This window comes from Ammospiza nelsoni, chromosome 2 (assembly GCF_027579445.1).
Source record: "Ammospiza nelsoni isolate bAmmNel1 chromosome 2, bAmmNel1.pri, whole genome shotgun sequence".
NCBI lineage: Eukaryota > Metazoa > Chordata > Aves > Passeriformes > Passerellidae > Ammospiza > Ammospiza nelsoni.
The window spans coordinates 51119892-51145953 of NC_080634.1; the positions used below are offsets into that span (position 1 = coordinate 51119892).

General features: G+C 37.8%; 1 long non-coding RNA gene across 2 annotated transcripts in view; it reads right to left on the reverse strand.

Annotated features, from left to right (window-relative positions):
* The window catches only part of LOC132069533 (uncharacterized), a 32266-nt gene continuing 6204 nt past the window's right edge, over nucleotides 1-26062 (reverse strand). Inside the window, exons 1-6 of one of the 2 annotated variants that reach the window (XR_009417800.1) lie at nucleotides 22537-22772; nucleotides 21844-22018; nucleotides 19945-20046; nucleotides 19548-19614; nucleotides 14171-14314; nucleotides 1-1135 (exon numbers count right to left, since the gene is read on the reverse strand). This is a non-coding gene — a long non-coding RNA (uncharacterized LOC132069533). Of the gene's footprint in view, nucleotides 1136-14170; nucleotides 14315-19547; nucleotides 19615-19944; nucleotides 20047-21843; nucleotides 22019-22536; nucleotides 22773-26062 lie in introns of those variants that run through there. The other variant, XR_009417799.1, reaches the window with a different exon arrangement.

The window sequence follows — 26062 nt, forward strand, 5'->3', positions numbered from 1 at the left end:
TTAAAAGGCAGGAGAATCCATTTAATATCATTGACTTTACCACTGACTAAACAAGTGGCTCAGTTTTCTCCTTGGTCTAACAGGACAATGGTGCTTTTCTGTTCAGGGAATATGCAAAAATTAATCAAATTCTGTGAAGCTCCTTAATATCATTGTAATTAGCCTACAAAAACCAAAAAAGTTTCTCTGATTCTCTGTATGGAAAGGATGTTTTGGATCTTTTGGACCTCTTAATTATCCTACACTGCTACACACTTGCTTTAAAAATATATAGAACATAAGTACTAACATGTATAGAGATAGAACACATCTGTTTTTTCTCTCACACTCTATTTGTGATCACACTCTACATGTGATTTTTCAAAGTCCTTTCTACAGCTTCTACCAAGGCTATTCAGTGAAACTGCAATATGGAATAGGACAGGGAACAGCACTTATTGTCAACAAAAGGTATACACTGGCTCAAAAAGTAAAAATATCTTCACTCTCAGTCGTATGTTGTGTAACCACAGCCACAGGAATAGAAAAGCAACAGGAGAGCTAGTAAAGGGTCATTTCCTACTTATTTTATTACATCAGAGTATCATCGTACTGTAAGCTTTTAATAATACTAGGCTACCAAGTTTGCAAAATAAAATATTATACTTTGAGTTCAGCAAGAAATAAACAAATCTACCTGTATCTTTAAAAATAACCTGAACAGTTTCAACAGTTACTCTGACTTAAAAATTTGAGTTAAGAGAAATATCACGACTGAAAACACAGGTGATGATCTTCTCTATTTTAGGTAGAAAGGCACTAAACAGAAAAATCTAACACAATAATCAGAGCAATCAGGAGGTTTAGGCACACAACAGAACAGAAATATTTTAACAATGTCTGACAACATCCCAAACACACAGTGTCTGAACACTACTAAAGTGGATGTGCATGAGACTCAAAGACAACACCATTTCAAAGGATAATTTTCATCATTTAAGAAGCAAACAGACAGGAAAACAAAATAGAAATTAAGGTTCAGGCCTACAATCAGATCTTCAGAGTGAGAACCTGCAGTCACCAGAGTCCCATGGACTTCATCAGGCCCCCAGGCTCTTGAGGTCCATTTGAACAAATCCAGTTACAGGACTAGGACCTAAATATGTAAAGAGAAAAAGAATGAAATCAGGTAACACAGCACACAGCTCTAATTAAAGAGACACCAAACTAATCACAGAAAATAATCTGAGTGCCTAGACCATGACAAGATCTCTATTTTTACCCTAAAATGCTGCAGCTACAGCAAAGGCAACAGTAATTTCTTATGCCAAGAGATTTATAGAGCATTAATTGATCACAGCACATTCCCCTTCAGGCAAACACAAGTACCTGCAGTGTTTGCTCACCTCCTGTGTGCTACTGCTTTTTTGTTGTTATATGTAATTTGTTTTATTATTTTTAATAAAAGAGAGTGGTCTAAAATCAATAAAGGTGATTTATCTTCATCAGCTCTTCATGGAGATTTTCAGCCTCTTAGTAACACGATGGACAAAACTAAAATATCTGCCTGTATTTTAAAACACTGTAAAACTGACAGAAAGTAAATGATATTTCTATAAGAACTGTCATTGTTATGACTATCTGAAGGTTGTGAGAAGTTCTAGCTTGGCAGTGTGTCTCCCCAGGGTTTCAGTAAAGCCCCATGGTAGCAAGCACCTAGTATCATTCAACTGCTAATGAGAGCAGAGAGTAGCAAAAAAATGCCTACCTCATAATGAGGTTTGCCCACTGAAATACAGACTTTAACACAACAAGAGAGTATGATAGAAGCAGTGAAGACACTACAGGAATATCAGATTTATGGTGGCACAAGCACATGGAATCCCCACAGGCTACACCATGGGGAGCTGTGTCATCCAGACTTCCACACCAGCACTTACCATCCACCCCATGGACCCAGGAAGGTGTCCATGATTCCTCTCTGCCTGAGGCTCTCTCTCAGCCTGGGAGGCCACAATGGCCAATTCACATGCCTGTAAATGTCACCACTGCACCTTGTACCTTCACTAGCATGACCTCTTTGAGACAGCCAGACCAAAGACAGAATGAATTGTCCAGGAGTATGATACCATTCTTCCTATTACTAGAGCAGAATTACACCTTCAGAGATCACCATGTAACCAGACAAATTAATTTAAATACACCTTCTACCCAAAAAATGTTCAAGACAATCAACAATCTCTGATTACTTTTGTATCTCCTACAGGATGGCTTAAGCTGCACCAAGATCCTTTACATAAAAAAAAATTAGTAAGTTTAAAAATTAACTGAAGATACACGAGGACATGAACATCTTAAATTCACTGAGACATTGGTTTGCTTATAGCACTCATAGAGAGATAAGGACTCAAACTGCTATTATTTCTGGATAGGAAAAAAATAGTAGTATATACAAAGTTTTCCATGCACAGGGACATTAAGAAGCCTTTTTGCCAAGATGACACACTAACTTAGACCACTTATATATACGTAAACTCAAATATGCAAGGCAGATGAGATTTCCAAAATTTGTGAAGAAATGATGTGTTTATCTTTTCAGAATTGGTGTTAGCTCAGGACAGATAACAAAATTTTTACTCCCGTTTTAATATTGAATTCCCAGTTATATCCCACATGTATGTCTGAAACCGGCACATAGTAAAGAATCTACAACACTGGACTTCAAATGAAGTGTCAGATTTTGGTTATTTTATCTCCAGAGAGTTCCAGCCTCAAACCTGGGGTCACTCAGTAGGCACACAGGGACTTGGGGCGAAGATGCAGCTGGCAGGGCTCGGCCTGGTGCAGGCAGAGGCCCCAGGACCCAGTATGCCCATGGGGTATGTTTGCTCAATGGATTTATGATTTCACAAATGTTCATCAAGCAGAGAGTAATCTACTGCCTTATCTGGCTATCACTGATCTTTCTTTGAACAACTTGAAACTATTGATGGGCCATTAATATCAAATTCCTAGCCAGAGTTACATTTCCAAAGAAAGGCAGGTTTTCTTTTCCTGAAGCGTTATCTTTTTAATCTGGACACCTAACTACTCAACACCTAAGACAACCTTTCTTCTTGCTGTTGCAAACATACACTAACAGTTTAGTTTCCACACCTGGCAGAAATTTATCGAAAAACAACAACAACAAAAAAGCTGTTTGGATTTTTTTTCTTCAGACCATGCCTCCTTGATGCTAAAGCTGCCTCTTCCCTGGTTTAAGTCAGAAAAGCCTAGAAAAAATTCTAACTCACACCTATTTGCTACTATGTCCATACAACTACACACCACTGGAAAGTTAGCCAAGAGCAGATGTATTTCCTCTGTCCGTTCTCAACCTGTGAGATCCAGGACATGCTGAAGGGGTAAGGGAAAAATGACTGTGGCTGGTATGGGACCTGGCTATAAAATTCTCAAGCAAGCTGAAAGCTTCCTCCTCCTGGGGGGAATTCTTGTATCATCAGGCAGAATCAGACTGAGGAACAGAATCAATTAATTATTACAGAAATACTATGGAGTATTGTTATTAGAAGGCTCGACTTCATAATTTAATTGTAGGGAAATTACTGCATCTGTGTTCACCATTACTATAAACCAAATGAAAAGATAGTGCCTTCCCAGCAAATGCAAAATACATCTTTTCATACTAGGCATCCCACTGTGACATTACTAATCAAACTCAACAATTAATGACCAGTCCTTTGTGGCAGGTGGGGAAATATTCTAAGCAATATTATGTGGGAAGCAGTTGTAGGAGTGAAGAACGTCAAATAATACAATTATATTTGAGGACAGATTTTACAGTTTTTCCTATGAATGACTTAACTGTTGGTGACACACACAAAGCTGCACAGCTACACCATCATCCTGCCTATTGCTCAGACATGTAACTCTAGCATCACCTTACATCCCAAAGATACTCCAAATCCCAAGATTCATATTCATAATTTGCGGATACTTTCAATGCAACATTTCCAAGATGGTATTTTTCTTAATCCTCCCAATCAGCTAAAGTATTCAATTGGTTAATCATCATCATGATGTTTTCATTCAGCGAGATTTTGCTCTCTGTTTTTTGATTCAGCAGCATTTTTTCTCTTTGCTTTTGACAAACACAGTCTCATATCACACACATTCACTCAGAGAACTGCTGCAAAAACCCTTTTCCTGTCAATCACTTGGAGAGCACATCACTATCTCCACAGCTCTCCCTGGATATTTCTGCAGCATCTGCCACTTGTCTTCACTTTCAAGGTCCATTCTTGCTGATCACCACCACACCTATTACTCCTTAATCTTTTTCAGGAAGACAACTGCGGTTTACTCATGTTTGAAACCGGGCCAATTTTCATAAAACATAGCTCAAAAGACCATTAGATCATGCTGTCTAATTTAATTGTTATGTTTTTTTTGGCCAAAACACTTTAAAAGCCCTCCACTTTTTACTGATACAAAAATAAATTTCAGGGATGCTTCTTGTATCTCCTCCCTTCCTATCTCCCACCTGCCATTCAGTGTCAGGAGTCCAGTTTCCAGCTTCTCTCACACACACATGGTGTATTTTCAAAAAAACTTCTTGTGCCTTTTTCTGTCTTACACCTTACACTTTATGGAAATTCCCTTAAATATCTGAAAACATACTGCATTACTGTTGTTCAAAGTTTTCTCTGAAATTCAGCTTACTAACCTGCCCCTACAGCCCCAATGAGCAAAATGTGTGATAAGTAGTTATATACACATCACCTGTTTTCAAATGTCAAAAGTAAGCAAGAGTGGTATGTAGGAGACAGATCCTACCCTACAGTAAATAGAGAGAGGCTCCTTGAGAGAGATTTGGCTGAAGGAACTCCTGAAATGCTACAAAATGTCCTGTGAAGGAATCTCTGCATACACTGTGGCAATGGCCTAAGGAAATCAGTCTTTTGATTTAGTTACAGGAGCTGGATCCCTAAAGTTTGAATGTTTCCTGACTACTAGCATTTCCATTTTCCTCTGTGTATTTGCTACTTTCAGCTGTATTATATTTACACTGCTAGAATTTAAAATTGCAGATATCCTTTCCAGCACACATCTGCGTGATGCAAAGCATCACAGGAACTATTTGACAATCATACAAAAACGGTCTTACAACACTATACAGTATTTCATTAGACAGATCCTGATCATGTAATTATCATAGCATTACACACATATGCCTGGTGAATGGTGCACAGCTCTGTGCACTAACTTCAACCCTGATGTCTACTAAATTCCTCAATCCTATAATAAAGACCTGGAATACATTCATATCTGGCACTGGCTTTTTTCTCCCCACTGTGAATCATGGGCAAATCCTCAAGACAAATCAACACAGCTAAAAAAACAGAGAAGGGAAAAGAAGAATATTAGGAAGAATTAGGATATCAAGAAGAATTTATTCATATAAAGGGTGATTCGACATTGGAATGGGCTGCATAAACAATAATCAAAAGTCATACCAGGCACCATGTAAAAAAGAAAATAGAATAGAAAACTGCTACTGGTGATAATCTAGTTCTTGCTCCAGATAACAGAAAACAAGTTCTTTCAAAGCCCAAAGAGAAAAATGCCTCCTGAAGCAATCAAACAAAAAATGAGGACACAGTCAGTCATAGATGAAAATCTGATCAAAATCTAACCAGGGAAAATATTGAATTAAATGATTTGATTTCATAATAATAAATGTCTTTAATAGCAAAGAGTTAACCGCAAAATGCTGAAAGGGACGTATTTGGTCCTGTATTACAGTAAATAAATCAGCAACTGGGGCAAGTATCATGGCAGAAAATCTGCAGTCATTTCAGTTACTCAGAATGAAGAAAAATTATTAATCTAACCAAAATTAATAAGTGGACCCAGAAACACTAAATGAGGTTCAAATGATGACAGACAGATAACAGACACATATTAAAATAAACCCATTAAAAAAAAAAAGTCTGTGTTTCATGAGGTTTCAAATTAAAGACACAACTGTAAGGAACTCAGTGCAATAAAACTCAATGTGTTAGGCAAAGGGAGGGTAACAGTTACCTACAAAATCTCCAGATAATTTGATGTTAGTCACTAACATTTAGCCTCTCATAGATTGAATTTACTCACAGTCTTATGTTCACATACTCACAAGCACTGACACTTTAAAGATCTGTTTAAAGGTCTAACCAAGATAACTTCCATGAAAAACAAAAGACAAGGGCCATCAGCTATAAAGTCCTTGCCCCATTTCAGGAGTTGTTTTAATTATCAATTTCAATTAGACAAGTCATACAATTATAAAATGGTTTGGTTAGGAGGGGACCTTAAAGATCATCTAGTTCCAACTCTCCCTGCCATGGGTAAGAACACCTTTCACTGGACCAGGTGGCTCAAAGACCCATCCAATCTGGCCTTGAACACTTCCAGAGATGGGGCATCCACAGCTTCTCTGGGAAACTTGTTGCAGTACCTCACCACACTCACACTAAAGAATTACTTCCTAACATCTAATCTATCTCCTTTCACTTTGAAGCCATTAACCCTTGTCCTATCACTACATGCCAGTGTCAGGTGCAAGGGGCTGGTAGGATTGCATTTTTTTTAATGGAAGTCAATCATTAGATCAGTTATCCCATACTGGGAAAACACACCAGTTGCTTTAGCCTCAGGAAGGAACCAGGGCCCATTTAAGCAGTTTAGTGAAAATGAAAACACACCACTACAACCAAAATAAAAAAAAAATAAAACTGGCAGCTTAAACAATGCAAGACAATTAGAAGAAAACCAGTGTAACAGGATTATAAAAATCAGCGCCGTGACCTTACCAGAAAAAAAAATCCTGTATGAGGTACAGGTCACTCTCCCTTCAAAAGGATACTAAAGATATAGACAGGGTTCAAGTGTGAACAGCACTAAACATAGAAAATATCCTATGAAGAGAAATTAGAACGTTTCAAATTAGAAATATTATGCATGCACATGTAAAGTAATTGCTCTAGAGAGGTCAGATCTGACATTTGTATGCTTGCTATCTACAACACAAGAAAAATACAAAGAAGCACTGAAAGTGTGGAAAATTCAAAACTGAGCAGAAGAAATGTTTTTTTCACATCATATATAACCAATTCATATTAATTATCATGGAAACGAAGTTATTAATCTTAACACAATGTCCCTATCAATGACAGTATAAATTAAATCAGTTACTACATAGAGAAATCAGGAAGCATTACTCACATTCAACATCTACTGAAGCATTAGGAGGTATTTTACCAAATGGGAAACTGTATTATGGTTTAAGCAAATATGATAAGCAGATATGCCTATGTAAAATATAAATTAAAAAAGGAATAGCAGATTGATTTAATTATTGAAATTTTATTCACAATCTCACAGAAACTCTTCCTACAGTTTGCATTAAATACTATTAATAGCTCATTAACAACAGTAGTTGTCTTTAGAAGGTTTTGAAACAACTAAAGTTTGGACACATTAAACTTTTATGTAAGCAGTAAAGTCAAGTACATGAAAAATTAAAAATTGCATGATTATGAACTTGTTTACTCCATCACTGCAGGTTCTATCTAAAACATCTTTTTTCCTCATTTCCAATCACAGCCAGTTTCTTAGAAGCTTGCCTATTTTTCAAAGACGTGATACTGAACAGTGTTCCCTTTATCACTTTTTTAAAAGATTATTTTAACAAGGATTCTCATCACAAATCTTGCTAACAAGCACCCAAAAACTGACTACATACCACTCACCCACAGACAAGCCAGCTAGAATTAGCTTAAGCACTGAGTCCTTAGCATGCCACAACTATACTGCTTGGTTATCTTGATAAGATCATCCTGGTTTAGTTTGAAATGCACATTGTCACTGCACATACTGAGACCCACGCTGCCCTGTTGTATTGGCAATTACAAAAACATATATAGCATTATAACCTATATAAAACATATAGCATTATAATTTTTTATCAAGGAGCAGAGTCTCAATTTTATGAGGATAGGCAAAAATGAAAGAGAGCATAAAGATGTGGCTTCATATATTTTGGTTGATTTTTCCCATTGTATCTGAGAAGGTAAAGAGAATATGATATTGTCTGGTTGTGGGGGAGCAGAAGAGGCTGCCAGCACTGTTAATGCAAGGTTGGACCTAGTCAGGGGCTGGGTCAGGTAAACAGGGCAGAAGTAAAAGGCTGCAGCATCACACAGTACATGAGACAGTAAAAGTGAAGACTCACACGTCAATAGCATAGAGAGGGCAAAGAACCAAAATGATTGCCTGGGAATTCTTTCTTGGATAAAGAGAATACAGCTTGTACTAGGACACAAGAAATGGAGAGATTTAAAAAGCTATATGAACTTCATGTGGTGATACTTGAGTGTAGGCTCTGGTTCTGGTAGAGCGGGGAATTTCAGTCCATGGGAAGCTGCGGGTCTGAGAAGACCTTACTGCCAGCAATGATAGGAAAACTGTCTGGAATAAAAGCAATGCAACAGGTTGCAGAAAGGCTATATAAAACTTCTGAACCCAAAAGGCAATCTGTGTTCTGAAAGCAGATCATCCACCACCAGGATACTAAGAACATAAAAATTATTCTCCTTGGGTGACTTACTGTTTTGCTGTTTTCATGGGCCGTGTATTTGAGTGCAAGAACTGTCACTTGGCAGATTTACGTTTCAGCTGTATAGTTTCTACCTGTGATTGTTTTAATAACACATCCCATTAACAAATTACTCTGAAATAAAAGTGACATTTTGCTTTTCTAAAGCTATTATATGCTTGATAGTATGTTCTGAATGTACATAACTTGAAATATACCTCATTGGACATTTACCTGCAAAGTTGTCCCATGCTTTTTTCCTTTTAAGCAGAAGGTGGGCAAGAGCAATAAACTAAACTCATGGGAGAAAGGGTGTAAACTTACTACACCTAGACGTAAAGGAATTTCTTGTTAAGACACTTTGCTCATTCCAACAGTACCAAAGCTATTTATTTGGTAATAAACAGTACCAACGCTATTTATTTGGTAATAAGAGTTTCTGGACTGAAACAGTCATTTCTGAACTTGTTGTTGATGATTAATGTGCAGTTTAAAAGAGCCATTACTTTGTGACAGGCACTACAGAAGCCAAGTGTCAGATAATATATCAACTTCTGCTCCAGTCTAATTCTAATTTAATGGTTAGAACTCTTATTCTTACGGTCTTGTTTCAAATATGCTACTACAAAGAGTTCACCAGGATACATAGTAGTTGCTGTGAAAGTCTTGTAGTGCGAATATCATGGAGGCATTAAATTCGATGTATTTTAACATTAGCCAAAGCACGTTTTCAAAGAAGAACAAGTGCCACAATCCCCTGCATAACCACGGAAGGAAGAGCGAAGTTTCTGCTATAAGTGCACAAAAGGAACCTGACATGAAGGCAGCGTGGAGCGGGCGCTCCGCCCGCCCGGTGCAGCGGCTGTTCGGCGGGCAAAGGTCCCTCCAGCCCCAGCCCCGGCCCCAGTCCCGGCCGCTGCCGCTCCCGGCGCCGCCGCCAGCGACCTGCCGAGGGAGCGGGACAGAGGGAGGCACGACCTGCCGGGTCCTAACGCCGCCGGCCCGGGCAGGAGCCGCTCGCATCCCGCCCCGGCGGGCTGAAGGCACCGAGGCCATGCCCGGACCATCCCAATGGAGACATTTCTGGCCGCGCTGGCCCGAGAACAGATCCCACGGGAACACCCTGAGGCCACTCGGACGTGCTCATGTGCAACACGGTCCGTGGGCAGGTAACCGGCAGAGCTGAGCACTGCCACGGGTGAAGCCACCTCCCCATCCCCCAGAGATAAAAGCATTGAAGGATTCCACGGGAAAACGAAAAGGATGGTACCACCAGTCCCTGACAGCGACACTCCTTCTGTACTTGTAAGAAACCCTGATTTGTTAGTCAAAACTCAGCCCCTGAGCTTTACCTGAGAGCTGCACATCATCATGCAGTACAGGAACAGGTGGGAAAGTGAGAGAGCAGGACTAAAACTGTACATGCTGCAGCAGACACCAGCACGATTCCAGGATCTCTCCTGGCAAACAAAGAAGGCTCTTGACAAGCCAAAGACTGCAAGAAGTCCAACGAGGCAGCTTTTACACCTATAGATGTGGAATACACCAGCACATCTGCTTTCTGGCTTCCTGTTGTTACTATGGTCTATTATAAGCAGATGCAGCTGTACAAGATTACCAGCCTCTGTGCCATCACACCGTTCTTTCAAACATATCAGCTGGCCAGAGCAGTAATTTCTGATGTATTTTCACTTTGCTACCTCCTCCTTCTTGCCTATACCTCAACACCACTTGAAGATCAAACAGTAGACTTGTTATAACTTTATATGTTTTAATACCATTTTAGTGAGACATCCTTAAGTGACCTGAGATGACTTGGTCTGGGGGCACTAGAACTGCAAACAGGATTGAAACAGTTGCTTTTATTGCCTTCCAGTGTTTCCTGTGCAATTGTGATCGATGTTGTTAACAGTTGCACATAGTTTTCATTGACGTGCCTGGTCTTGCTGCCAAAGCTGACAGAGGATGGGACAGACAAACTCCCCATCAGTGAAAGTAGAGTTAGGTGGGCAGTGACAACCTCCTCATGAAAACAAGCAGGGACACAGACAGAAAAAGTTGCACCCAAAGTACAGCCATGAGTAATGTTGAATGAAAAATTTATATTGAAGAGTGGTCTTCCCATAAATGTATCTGTTCACTTTGGCATGAACTCCTCCACTGCATACTATGCACGACAGAACAAGATCATTATTTAAAAGCCAAAATACCTGACTTGTGATATGTTTTATCTATCCTGTCACAGCAATCTGTCTTACTCCTATCAAAACCACAAAACAAAACCACAGAACAAAAATTCTGGAGCCATACACATACTTTCACTACATGAATCAATGAAGACTTAGAGTTAACACCACTATATGGCACATGAAAAAAAGCCCAAATGTCCTAAAGATTCAAAACAGTATCAAAAAAGTTTTACTTCATATACTTTTCAAAGCCTTTCCTCTCACTGCTGTGAGTGCACATCTCTCCCTATTACAGATACCACAGAGCCTGCTCCTAGCAATATTCTGATGTGAAGCTTCTGTAATGTGATAATTTTTGTGACTTCACCAATAGGTAAATCTGTTTCACCTTTCGCATTCTTATTAAACAATGAAAAATCAAATGGGTAAGAAAGCCAAAATTCAAAGAGAGCTAAGGTAATCAGGTCCAGCTTGTTCAAACTAATACTTAGTGTTTTCACAATGTGGAGAGCATTAGATCTGCGCTATCAACTTCCAAAATAAAACAATTTCTGAATCTGTCAAAATACTTTAAAAAATGCACAGGTGGCAATGCAAATCAGATACTTCTGTAGCTTCTCATCAAACAGTCCAGAAATGAATACAATGAAACTGTACCACCTTGTTAAAAGAAACAAAAAAACAACTAAAAAATACCACTTCTCAGTTCCAACTTGAGCTCGCAAGACAGATGTAGCTTACAAACTCAGCAAATCAACAGTGTGAAAAAGAGCAATCAGACATGGTAAACCACAGCTTTTTGAAAGGACATACATTGAGTAATTGCTAGCACACATGTCCAAAGTGCAGAGAACTTCCCAAGGATTCAAACGGATACGAGCATCTTCCACATTTTTCTGTGCAATGGCATCAAGTTTCACTGTGGGCTGCAATAGCGAGGGCATGCCTTGGGGCTGGCATGTTCATTTAACATATGAGTCATTCAGTGTGGAAACAACATAACAGAAATATCCACAAACCAATGAATTGTGAAAGAACTATAACATTTTCCCCCTCAGGCCTGCACCTAGTAAAGTGTCACAAATGAAGTTAATATCACAGAAATTATTCAGCAAAAGAGGAATTAAGCAGAAAATGACAGTCAACTCTTTTACAAGTCAATAACTTAACTGTTTTTATTTGAAACCATACCAGTCAGCACAGTCATCTTAGAAAAGACCAACAAAAAAAGACACTCCAGACTTGACTTTTATAACTACTGCACCCACAGATAAGGTACCTCTACAATAGGGAAATTGCAAAGTAGGTTTTTCTTCACTGGTATCCTCCTTCAGAATCTGAGGGAATTTAAAACTCAGAACTTCACACCACTCCCTTAGCCCTCTCTCCCTCCACCCCTCCCCCTGAAAAAAGTTGGTTTAAAATATAAATAAGATAAAATAATTAACCAAACACTTGATGTGCAATGAACCTGAGTGAAAGATTAGCTTGGCAAGAAAAATAAAAGCTGTAGAGCAGCCTAGTTTCCTCTCCATTAGCTTCTTACTACATTAGCCCAGAGAATCACAGCAGTCCAAAAAAAAACCCATTTATAAGTACATCAAAGCAGCTAAGTTTACATTCATATGTCTAACATGCATATTTGTCCAAGTGCACTAGGGAACCTGGTATGCCCCTAAATTTAAGGTGCTGATTTGTGCTTCATGTTTTGGCACTGGAATGAGTACACAGTACTTTGAGGGCCAGATTTTATCTCACTCCCACCTCAAAAATAAGAATGAAAAACTGAGTGTTAGAGAAAGGGATATTAAATAGTCACTCTTAGTCACCTTGCTTGCCAATCTAATTTCAAATAAGGAGACTGTTTACATTAATCTTTTTAGGTCTAACTTATGTACTTATATGAGACCTTTGGAGTGTGGCCACAGACCTTTCAGGAGCTCACCTACCAGGCATTCTCTGTCCTTCCTCCCTCAGTATCTCAGTGAGGATGCTCTGTTTCAATGAATGCTGCCCTAGGTACCTGTTATGATGTACATCTACACTGTGCAATGGAGCCCAGAGCAGCTGGGCTCTGCCAGCCTGGCTGGCGCTCATCCCCATGAGAACACACCCGTTTTCCTGCTCTCACTGTGTGTGCATGGGAAGTATCTGTGCTGGCACAAGGATGTGTCTGAGCTCCTTATCCTTGCCTCTGAGCAGGGCTAAGGCCTCTGCCAGGCCCGCTGTTAGCACTCAGACATGAGCCACCAACCCTCTGCCCAACACAGACTATCCGATTAACACCTAATCCGCTTGTGGATCGGCTCCCAGCCACCGCTGCTTGCTGCAGGGCATGACAAAATTCAGAGTTCCTGAGGTGTGTCTAAACCCTGACTTCGCTGCAAGTAGCATGCTCTGGAACAGCTATCTCAGCTATGAAACTGGCTCAGCAGAAGAACGTGCAGTGTCTGTGCTGCTCTTTACTACAGAGCATAGGCACATCCAGCACCTCAAAATACCCTTAACCAAGGAGCTTTGAGAATTGCCAGCTGCCACAGAACAGTTCCACTTCAATATAAACCACCAGTGGGATTCAAAAAATAGGATGGAAAAGAGGCACAAATTCCTTGTTAATTTCAAGAAGTCATTATCTACAAAGATAAGAATATACTTTGTTTTGGTGAAAACAAAAATTTTTGCTTAGGGAATTGTTGGCCTAAGTTATTTCAAATACTAAACTTAAAGGAATCACTTGTACTCCATTGCAGTTACAGTAAAACTTTAATTGGTGCTTTTACTTGCACTTTCTAATTGTGTACATTATTTAAATGGTGTGAAACTTCCAACAAAGTAGTACCAATCAGTAACTTAGCATGCGGCCATATTTTTTTAACCAATATGAGGATTAAAAGTTTCCAGCTATGATTAGTTTGTCAATAATTATGTGTTTTGTATGTCCTGCAAAGCTGGATGCAACTCCTGTTAGAACATTCTCATGTATAGTGGTGAAATATACCATGAGAGAGTATACTCTGAGTGAAAAAAAGCAGTTTTTCTTTTAAATGACAGTTCAAAAATATTCAGTTCTAAATATTCAGAGAAAGAGGCTCACAAACAGTGAGCCATAATTGGCCACTAACTCCCTCTCTAAAATAACTTTTCTAAAAAGATGTTTTCACTATTTTTATATGCAAGAACTCAATGCTAAGTAAAGTTGTTGTACAATGTTTCAGAATTTAAAATACTTCATGATATAGAACAATCCTCCTACTTTTCACATTTTAGAAGAAAATTTCATCAGACAAATCCTCAGAGAGAGACACAAACACATTTTACTGAGAATTATCACGTAGTGTTCAATAAATTACATGCAAATTCTTACCAGAATGCCACTGCTTTTGAAGATGCCATATCCATTGTTATCCTCAAGATATCCATTCTTATTCATCATTAGTACCCTGCTTCCTTTGCACTCAAGCTTCGGAACGGATTTCTGACAAGCAACCCACACCTACCAAAACGGTTTCTAGAAAGCAAATTATATAGCTGTAAGACATGGAAAACAAACCAGCAATTTGCAAACCACTGCAAGTGCAATGCAAACACAGCAAATAGAAAATTCATTCTGAAACATTCATCCTATTATGCTGGACACTAATATAACCACAGCTGTAACATTATACTTTTAAATCATGGTTCACCTATAGAAAAACTGCAAGAGCAAAATTCCTTTTTATCCCATGGAATTTCATATGTTTCATCTCATTAAGGGTGGTCCTTTGCTTGTGAATGATTTTTATAAAAGAACAGGATAAAGGAACATTATTCTTAAACTATACTTAAGGTTTTCTAAGGACTTATGAAAATTGAAGTTCCATTTATGCTGGATAGAGCAAATACACAGAACAGTAAAAGGTCCCCAACCACATTAAAAGAACAAGTCTAAACAGGTAGGACAGCACAGGGGAAAAGTCCACACACAGCACAAACAGCAGGACTGCAGTAAATGTAACAGTAGTTCTACTTTGCAGGTGGCTTTTGCTTGCAAACAACATAGAAGGAGGTACAGGGTAAGGAGGGCACATTGGGTGGGAGGAAGCATATGTAGTATGCAGGAACGAAGCAGAAGTGAAGAGGTAGAACAGACAGCAAGAGGTGGAAAAAACAATCAGTAAGCACAGGACAGAGAACAGCTAATTAAAGTTAGTGAATGTTCTCTGAATGGTCAAAGGTCCCTGGGCTCTTGGCTCTTTCTGTTTCTGTGAGTTAGTCTCTGGCAAGGTCCCTTCTTTACTGCTCCCAGGCTTAGAGCAGTATATTTAGACTTATTTTATACTTATTTTCAGTTCTTTTCCCCATCACAATCCCCTCCCCACATATTAAAGACCTCTCCCTTACTTGTAGCTTTAAAACAGAGATGATCTGAATCTACTCAACAGTATCTATATAGAACAAGCACATGCAGATCAGCCCTATTTGCAAGTGATCCAAGTTCTTATATTCTGACTTCAACCTTCCTAACTCTTTCTTAGGTAACATACTGGATAGTAGAAAAGTGAGGCAAGACACTGTTCTATAAAAGAGCAGTTGAAAGTTGATAAAACATTGTACTTCATGCTGAAAACAGAGTTGTTAGGATTCAGGATGGGGACAGCTGCTCTATAGGCTCTGGTGCGCACAGCCAGATGGAAATATTCTAACCTTCACAGTAAACTGTACTTGTTCTAGCATTAACTGAATAGATTAGGCTTATATCAGAACAGAAGATGCATTTTCATTGTCAAAACACTCATTGTTTATATCCTTTAGCATAAATGGAGATAAGTCAGTGTAAAGAGCAAGTCTGCCTACAAAGGCAAATCAAACCTGTGAAACTGAAGTGGTGTAATTTTTTATGGGGCTGTATGGATAAGGGCAAATAAACTAGATTGAAGTCACTTTCATCTGGTGCAAGATCCCCAGTAAGAATAATTTATACTGGCATAGCAACTGCAATATAATTAAAAACAATTCCTGGAATTAGGCCAGTGCTGCCAGGTTGTTTCCTTCTGTGTGGAAATAAGCTACTAATAGATACAGTTTTATACTGATACAGCTCTATTCACACTGGGGAAAGGTGGCTGATACTTTAATTATGCCAGTACAGATAAAGAAGAGAAACGCCTGATAGAAAACCAGGTGTCTCAGATATAGTCCATTTACCTATTGCAAGAGAGTAACAACATTCCTAGCACAGGCAACACTTTGGAGTACTAATTCTTAACTTAAAAAATAATCCCTCCTGTGTCATTCTCAGAACACCACCAACCTTTGAAATGCTAATGGAATTACTAGAGACAAACCAGACTTTGAATTACTGCCAGATTCTGTCAGGAGTTCATCTGACAAAAGTTTTCTCCGTGCCACTCAAGTGTCACTATTCTCTTCCTATCTCCTTTTCTTTTAAAACAAACTTTTTTTTTTTAAGCAACAATGTTGTGGTAATTTTGAATCTTTGTAAAAACACTGGTAAAAGTGAAGTGTGTATCTTGGCTTGAAAAATACACATAAAAGCAATTATTACTTCTCTGCCAGACTACAGCTTTGGAAATTACCTGTAACTTGCCAATGACAATAACAAGCAAGTAGTTATCCATCAAAATACCTTTAGCTCAGCTGCACAATAGTACTTCCACACTACCTGCACTTTACCTGGTTGTTTGAAACAGCATCTGCCAATTCCAGCTGTGCTGTTAAAAAAAAAAAAACAAAAACCAAACAAAAATGCAAATGTTTTGCTTCTAAAGGAATAAAGTTTAGCTATTTATCCCAGTGTTCCTTAAAGGACAAAACAAATGGAAAAAAAGTTTTAACTACTGTGTTGTCCCTGGGACACTAAGAATGGTAACTCCCAGACAACTGAGTTGAGACACCAGCATAATCTGATAAAACAAGAATGCATTTTCCTCTTTACTTGTGACTTCTTTATGACAGCTTCCAAAAGAGACTCAAGAGAAATGCATTGTTTTTGTCTCCCTATCTCTGCCTCCCCCTAAAATAAGATCTCTGCTCTCAGGAATCTTAGAATAAAGTGAAATATCTACAACTGTAACTTACCTATCAAAGGTGAACTGCATGTGCCTCACTAAGAACATGAACTGCAGCAACCATAATCTAGCACATGTACTGATAGGTACATTAGTCACTAAAAAATAGTAAAATATTGACTTTTAATAGCATGAATGTTCTCATCCAGGGATCGACCTGTGTTAAAAAGTGAGGTGCTTGAAAGTAGGGGGTTTTTGTTTGCTAGTTGATGAACCTCAGCAAGAAGAAAAAAGTTGAAAATAAAACTCAACATTACAATTCTTGTATAGCATGCTATCATAAACTAATGGGAAGGGCATACTTATATAGAAAATCTTGTTAAACAAACAAGACTTGTTTGTCTCTATTTAGAAAAAATCTCATTGCAAATAGTTAATAGAACACTTTAAAGACCTGCCAGTAAATGTAGTCTATTATATGCAAAATTTATCAATTCTCAATACTCTGAAATTCTGTAAAAATTAATTTAAAATACTTTTAACTTACAGAAAGCATTTTGAAGGATGCAATACTTAATCTACTCCTTAAAAATCAACTTCACTGCTCTTTTTGACAGTATTCCATAATGTACACAATTACCATTCCACAGCATGATAATGAAGTTAATCGTCCAAGCACTGCATAGGCTTCATCACCTCCTCTTGGTAAGCATGTCAGGAATGAGATATCCTCTTTCTTTTGGAAGACCCTGAAACTCCCATAGCTATACTGCAGATAAGGCAACAGATTCTCCTCCTCCAAAAATATAATCAACCAGTTCAATATGACAACAATAAAAGACTGGGATCCAAGAAGAGATCATTTAAGCTAGATGTTCATGATCAGGATAACAAATTTCTGGGCCTACTCTCAAAAAACAGGCTTGAGGTTGGGACCCAAAATCAGTGTAGCACTATGGGTGGTATCCAGTCCTGCCACTGTTGCTAAGCCCTAAGGTAAGCTACACATCAGCTCCCACATGAGTCCTCTCTTAGACATTCATGGAACACAAGTCCCAAGAACAAGTTAAGATACGTCCTTCTGAGCAGACAGGAAGCTGTGTTCTAAAGAACACTGGAACAAAGATATTCCATAAAACTAATATATCAGTGGGTTACCCACAGAGAGAGGTACATGCACAGCTGATGTGTTGCTCAGAGACTTCTATTTTAAAATGCTAACAAACTTATCTACAGTGGTATGAACTGTCTCTTAAAACATGTCACTTCTCTAAGATTGAATGTGCTGTGTGCTATACGATTTTTTTTAAATTATAAAGAACCTTTAATAACTGTTGATCAGATTTTCTATAACTTTACAAATTCAAGAGCTACAGGAACTTGCCCCCAATAGTTTAGTATATCCTGTGGCAAAAATTACAGGGATTACTCATTTCTACAGGGAAAAAATACCCCAAACCTTGTATTCTTCACCACTTAGGAACACACAACTTATTACAAGCATGCAATTCTCCTTCTACTTACTTAAATGAATTAGGAAGCTACTACAGAGCCATTTGTATTTAAATAGGTTTTTTTAACCAATTGCTTGGAAGGAATTATTGCTTACTTTTTAAAGTAGATGATCTATTTCAGATGCAGCTGTTTCTCTCACATTCTATATTGCCTATAGAACTGAACACAGAAAACCCTAAATATATCTCATTGATGTTAACAGCCCATTGAAGTTAAATTTCTTAAAAGTAATACATGTATTTCTTTGATTTGTTGTAATCTTTTATCTTAAAATACTCTCAATTTTTATTCTTGATCTCAAAATACTGACACTTTTATATTATCTTTCTGGTTTTGAAGGTGGCAAGGAAGTAAGTCTATAGTTGAAATTGGGTAAGTCTTAAAAACAAATACCCAAATCTGTCATGTTTTCTCTTTGAAACAACAGAAGAAAAACTTTTTGGTTTTTAACAAGGAAAACTTACTGCTTTTTTTAACAATTACAGAACTATTTTCCACCTTTTTCCTGCCCATCCCTCCCAAAAAGCAGAGCAAAAGAGGACCCTGGAAGATGAACTAGGAGAAGCCACCAGAGATAGCCATAACAGCTCCTGCTGCCATTGCACAGGGCTCCTCTCCAAGTTTCCTGCTCCCAGTACTGAGGCAGCAGCACCACTGTACTTTCCAAGAGCAGAAATAAACCACAGCAGCACCAGTTCTAGGGGACCTTAAAGCTCTTTGTTACCAACTATACTGAGCTGTCACAACAAAATTTAGTTACCCTGTTCTTGGAGAAAGTGGGGACTAGCCGAAGCAGGAAACAAACCAAGTTAATCCCATGATCTGAACAGAGCCCCTATCACTTACTCTAATATGGAAGCTGTTAGTTCTAAATCATACATTCAATATGAGAAGACATCTCTGTCTTTGCAAAATAAAAACCACAGTAGTTGAACCAACTACACACAGGTTCACATTGGAAAATGGGATTAGAACTAGACATTTATGTTCTGTGTCAGTATAGAAGTCCTCTTTAGAAACAGTACTGCTGGAATGTTAGATAATTATATAAGGCTCAAACTGCAACTAACAAATCCTCTCACAAATATAGACATGTCTATTTTAAATTAAATGTTAAGTGGGAAATATTTATAGTTTAAGTTGCACATTTTGCTACTTAATTGTCATAATTTTAAAAAGAAGACACCTTTAATTTCCTCCTCCAAAGAAGTTATTTACCTGATCTGTAGCCTGGGAGTCCCCAGTAGTCAGTTCTGAGATTCTCATCCCACTGAATGTCAAGGACCTAGCATTTGAAGGATGGTATTTCAACATCAGTTATTGACAACTTAACTTTGACTCACCAAAGATAAGCCAACCTTCATTCCCACTCAGGTCAGCTCATTGATTTCACAGAAAACACATTTAGAAAGCAGAGCTGAATGCTTTCAGAAATTCCACTGATGAGATAAAAAGGGGAAAAAAACCCAGCCAGCAAAAAGGAACTGATATAAAATGCTTGAGACTTGTTGATGCATGATGAATCAAGTATTTTTGTATATTTCTGTGCAAAGTAACAAATAACCAAAATTACTGTTAACTGCTTGCTGAAATGATATAATCTCAAATACCTTACCTTCTTAATCTTCAGATACAGGACTCTGTTCTTTGACAAAAACCCAATTTTATCCTTGTACCAGAGGTTGTGTTAGGAAAATAACAGTTCTGCTGAAAGAGTCTGAAAAAAAAATACACTTGCTGCTCTCAATATCCATATTACAGACACCATAAGCATTATTATGAATAATATGGAACTTAGTTTCTGTTTTACTCTTGTCCTACTTTGGGTTCAATGGAACTGTGTTCCAATAAAGTCTGACTTCATGTGCAGCTGGAATAGATTCTCACCAACAGGACCTAATAAGCTTAAGAATAAATATTGTCCTTCAATTACCTTAAAAATAAATTTGGATACACCAAAGCCCTCAGTTTTTATAATTCTGTGTCATTAAAAAAAATAATTAAAATCATATCTAGTGAACACTATTCATAGCATTCATACTGCAAAATAGGACCAGATAATTCTGGTTTGTGGGGATTATATTGACATGTATTTCAATTTTTAGAAGTACACTGAAGCAACAGCCTCCTTTTCACTACTGCTATTCCTGTTTGGAGTACACAAACAATTCAAAAGGTATTTTAAACTAGTCTCTGACTTCTAATTATCCATTACATTATAAAGCATTTATTTAAAACATCATCTTCATGATTCCTACAAGAATGAGGGGACTAAACTAAAGGCTTACACTTTAAAAAAAGCAATGCTCTTTCTATGTCACTGAAGTTCTCAGCATCAGTTCTCTACCAGGAAGGCAGTGACAGGAAGTCAAACGTGCATGAAAACATGCAGAACAGGAGCCTCTGTTTCCAGACCCAAAACATACCACAACAATATGCCTGAGAAATTTGAAATCCATTTAATTCAGCAGGATTTTTAGCATGACAAATTATATTGTTAAGGCTTCTCAGATCATATATGCATCTAGAAAAGACAAGCGATCGAGTAATTTAACTAATAAATCTAATTTAACTAACTAAACTAATAATTTAACTAACGGAGTAGACAGATATCATTAAAAGATTCTTGATTTGTGTACCACTGAAAAGGCTCACTAACTGTACTCTGCCTGATAAGAAGCATTTGCTGTTGGGTTTTTTCCCACATTATCATTTATTTGTCTGCTGGTTGGAACACCTAACCCATCAGCAATTAAAGAATCCCCACAGTTTGCAATGAGAACACAAGAAATTCAAGTGCCTGTTTAAATATTCACAATTATTTTATTAATTTACTGCTAATAGTTCTTATTGAATGTACATTGCATATAGCTCTCATACAGAATATTACTAGAAACCAACTTGTGCTGTGACGTCATGATTAAGTTATTAAAATAATTGGATGTCTTGAAAAAAACTAAACACTGCATAGAGAAACCATTAGTCTAAAATTAAATCCTGGTCAGGTGTTACAACGCCAAGATTTAATAACACACTTTAGAAAAAATAAAATTAAAATATTTTTTTTAAAATTCCAAGGCTGATTTTTTTAAAGTAGAAAATTTTCCAAGCTGTGAAAACCTAACTGCGCCTTCCTTTTTACTGCCTCTGAGTGACTTGAGACCTAATAACATTTTGATACAAAACAACAACTCAGGCTTAGCAAGTACTGAATTTATATGATAAACACATACAAAAAGTCTGAAAAAGCATGCAGCAAAAGGGAATTGTGTCATTAAGATCATAACCTCCATTGACAGCTACTCCATGGATAATAAATGGTGCCAGAAATATTTTCCAGACTATTTCTCTCTACTCATCTCGTATGTCTGCTCCTACATGTGCCTTTTAATTTCAACACACTTCATGTGTCAAATGACCAACACAAAGGCTCTGACAGGACATAGCATACATGCTCATGTAAATGAAATGCCAGCATACCAAACCCAAGTAAGAATAATTAAACAAAACGTACCTGGACTTGAAAAAGCACCCTTGAGCTGCATCAGTGCTAATTCCCAAATGAAGACTCTTCCTTGCAAATGAGTGAGCTTTCCTCAGATCATTATTCTGTGGCACAGGCTCCTCCAAATGGCAGAATGAATGTATTGCCATTATTGAAAATTTACAGATCATCTGAAGTAATTGAACTGAAAGCAAGAAGCAACTTGATTTGGTCTAAACTTACTGAAAATACTTTACTTAGTTTTCAAGAACTTGTTACGTAACAATAGCATTTAAAATACATAAAGGATATGTATATGCAGTGATTGATAAAGTATAAATTGATTCATTAAACCAGACAGTTCATCTAAGCAGAGATGCCCAGATAAGGAACTTCCATTTAATGCTACTGCAGAGCACCACTTCCATACATTTTAAAGATGTTTTTATACATTATATATTTCTTCTCTTCAAAGAGGCTTTCACCTGGGTATCTATAATGATACATGTATTTTGCAGAATATTTTGCTTGTAATATAGAATTATCTTCAAGTAGTTGAAGTTACCCCTTCCAGCATGAATTATTTTGTAACTAAAACTACCAAATGCCATCTACCACCATCGTGCTAATACAGACAGCTTTAGAAGACTGCCTTCAAGTTTCTCACAACTTCAAGTTTCTCTGATTTTACAGAATGTATTCTGTACTGCTTGGGATGCTTACTTGAGGGCAAGATGAGTCACAGATTCTAGAGGCATAATCTGATGAGCATCTATTCTGGTGAAATGCCAGTTCAAAGAGAGGACCCTCCTGCTGCTTGTTCTGATCCTTAGGTCATGTTCTCATCTCCTGGTGGAGCCACCCACTAGACCAGAGTGAGGAACTAGCTTGGGTCAGAAATTGCTGCTTGCCACAGACTCCTCGAAGTCAGGATCAATTTTCTGATTCAAGTCACTGCATGATAGCACAAATCACTGTGCTAATACAGCAGGAGGGAAATTGAGGGAGCAAGACCACACAGTTAATTGCAGCTACAAAAGTCAGTACTTAAAAACTGCTGTTGTCACCTGAGTGTAAACTACAAGGTACATCACAGCTTTGCCACTGAAAGCAGCACAGCATACTCCTGGACTGCTTTAACTTTCAGTTCCACCTCTGCATCACTGGTCATCATCCCCACAATGACATCAAAAATGACAACTTCTAGAGCCTCACCCAAATTGCGTGGGGTACAATTTCCTGCCAAAGGCCACACACTGCAAGTTTAAGGTGGGATGAACTAAACAGGGTGTGTGAGTGTATCAGTATATAGATTCATCCCTCTCTCGTCTACTAATAACAGAAGCAACTTAGTCATTCTTTAGACTGCTAAACACAGAAGAGATTAATGCAGTTAAACATGTCTGCTTAGGTTAGGCCTGGCATTTTCTAACTTTCAAATCCACTCCCTGATTTCAAACTTTATCAAAAAGGAAAATTGAAAAGTTATTTATAGTTTAATAAGAATTCAGAGATTTCAGAAATCCCAGTACTGGGCAGATAGATACAGAAGACCAACCCACAAACAGACCAAAGTGAAGTACAGACCGCAATCTATGCCCTTGTTATTAGGGAACAAACACACAAGCAAGGGACACATGACAAGTACCCAGCTGCAGCTGGTATTTTTCATTACCTCTAAGATACAACTGCATAGAAAGCTCTTGTATCTTGTGCTCACAGAACTACTAGACTACCCATGCAGAATTCAAAGCTACTTAAGTGGCATTAAAATAAGAGTCCTTGGTCTGCAAATTCCAGCTCTGCTCTTTGTGTTCAGTTTGGAAGTACAGTATGTACAGCACTTGACAGCTTCCGGTCTCCTGGCACAGCATCTCATCCTAACGAGATGCATTCTTCTTAGCAGATCAGCCACTTCATCCTTTAGAACCACTAAAGGAATGAATAGCATCGAGTCCTGGTGACTTAGGAGTCTTTAGCACTTCATTCTAGCATTCAGTCTTTCCTAATCTCATAATCAGATAACATCCAATCACCATTATTTGAAAAGAATAAAATGCCCACAACATCCTTGTGGTGAAGAGCAGCATAAAGAAATAACTCCACTCCTTCCTAGCACCTCTTATTCCTTTTAATTGCTTTCTATACTCCCTAAAAGCCCAAGAGACCTGCCAGGTCCTTAACACATTACTTGAGATGTTACCATACTCCTTGTATTTTTAAATAAAAGCACACAAACGTGTTTTCCTGAAATACACTGCTACCAATAAGACATGACAACAACCATAGCCTGTTACTGAGATTAATGCAACTATTGGGAGGCTTAAAATGTTACATAAAAACATTTCTAATTGCATGGAAGTGAAAGTGATTGGCCTTTTACAGGCAGCAGATAAGGGATTTCCTCTCTTATCATCAACTTCTTGCTTAAAAGTAAGTAATTAACAATACCAAATGAGAACAGTTATAGAAGTATCAATGGGTATAAAGTTTATCCAGACACAGGAAGAAAATCCATATGATTCGCTGCACCTGAGAAGGATTATTGTTTAATAAACTCAACTAGCTGTGTCTCAACATCTAGATATATTCAGATTCTACATACAGTGGGGGAGTTTGTTGGGGTGCTAGTGGGTTTGGGATTTTTTTTTTTTTTTTTTTTAATATAAGAATGCCCTCTCACATTCCGAGTCCTTGCTTTGGAAAGTTTTTAGGGTCTCAAGCCTTTCTTAAGCTGCTAATATGCACTGATGCCTTCGTTACTGTAGTCTCAGTACTAGTGGTACCTGAATTAGGCAGAGTAAGTTTAAATCCATTCACACACCTCAATTGCACAATAAAGCACCAAATTTTCAGCCACTCTTCTCTGGACTAATTCTAGAACAAGTCAACCGAATTCAATCTGACATAAAACTGTATACAAAGAATTTGAACCAATACACAAAAAAGGCATGAGTGTATTCCTCTTACTGTTTAAGATTTAAAATAGTAAGAGGAATACACTCATGCCTTTTGATCCAATTTGCAATTCCATGCTACAACATGATGCAATTAGGTAAAATAATGGCAGTGACTTACTAGAGTTTAGCTTATCCAACAAATGATTTTTTTTATAAAGGAAATTATCTATTTGCATAATACAAGTGTGATAATCAAAAATCCATACTAGTAGGAACAGGCCTCAGAGGTCATCTAGTTCAATCTCTGCTCAAAGCAGCATTAATATGTGAATACTCACTAATGATACAAGTTGTACTCTCAACCTTGCAGGCCACTAATCACATGTAATCCTTAATCAAATGCACTCAACTGCCTTTGATAGGATTACTTATCTGCAGAAGGGTTTGTGGGACCAGTCACTTGCCACACACTACTCCTAAGCACGGAACATTATAGCACTTCCAGCTGTACTCAGAACCAGTGCCACCCCTGCTTTTCACTTCAAATGTCTTCTAATCAGTACTGTTAAGTAAAGAAAAGTTAATCTTCTAAATAATTATTTCATTTGAACATTTAATACCTGATGTTGTAAGTAACTTCAAATATTAATATTGGGGCACTACTGTAAACAATATAGGCACTATTTAAGTGGTAACAACAGAAACAAGAAATAAATAGCAGAATGTGTAGAAAAAAAAAATTTACTTTAGCAGCTTTGCTAACCTCAGTCTTAGGACCATTCAAAAGGCATTTTAAAACACTGGGTTCTAGGGTATTTTTAAATACACTGAAAAATGTTTAAATTCTACAGTTCCAGACATTGTTTACATGCCTTCTCCAAGCATTCATTAGTAGCCACTGCTGTTTGCTAGGTTGCATAGAGGGCCTGTCCCTATTTGACCTCACTCACTCAAACTACAGTTCACTCCAACAACATCCACGGAAGGAGTTAAATTTCCCACCAGCATTTAAGGGGCAGAAGTTAGGTCACAGGATGGTGCACCCATATCAACCACAAGGTCGTGAAAGTAAGGGACATGGTTCAAACATGCAGGTAGGAAGAGACAACAATCAAGCCAGCAATTCTAAAGCCAAAAATAAGAGGTCAGTCAGATTCTCAAACTGACAGAGCATCTTCACCAGCAAATTCCTACCTTAGATATCTTTATTTTATACTTGTGTTAAGGAACTTCAATATTTTTTCTGATTAATAGAGAGGAGTAATTGATTCTACTAAACATTTAAGTTCCCTTTTAACAACAAACTCAATTGCTTTTGTGTTTTAGAAAGAAAAAAAATTACTTTAGAA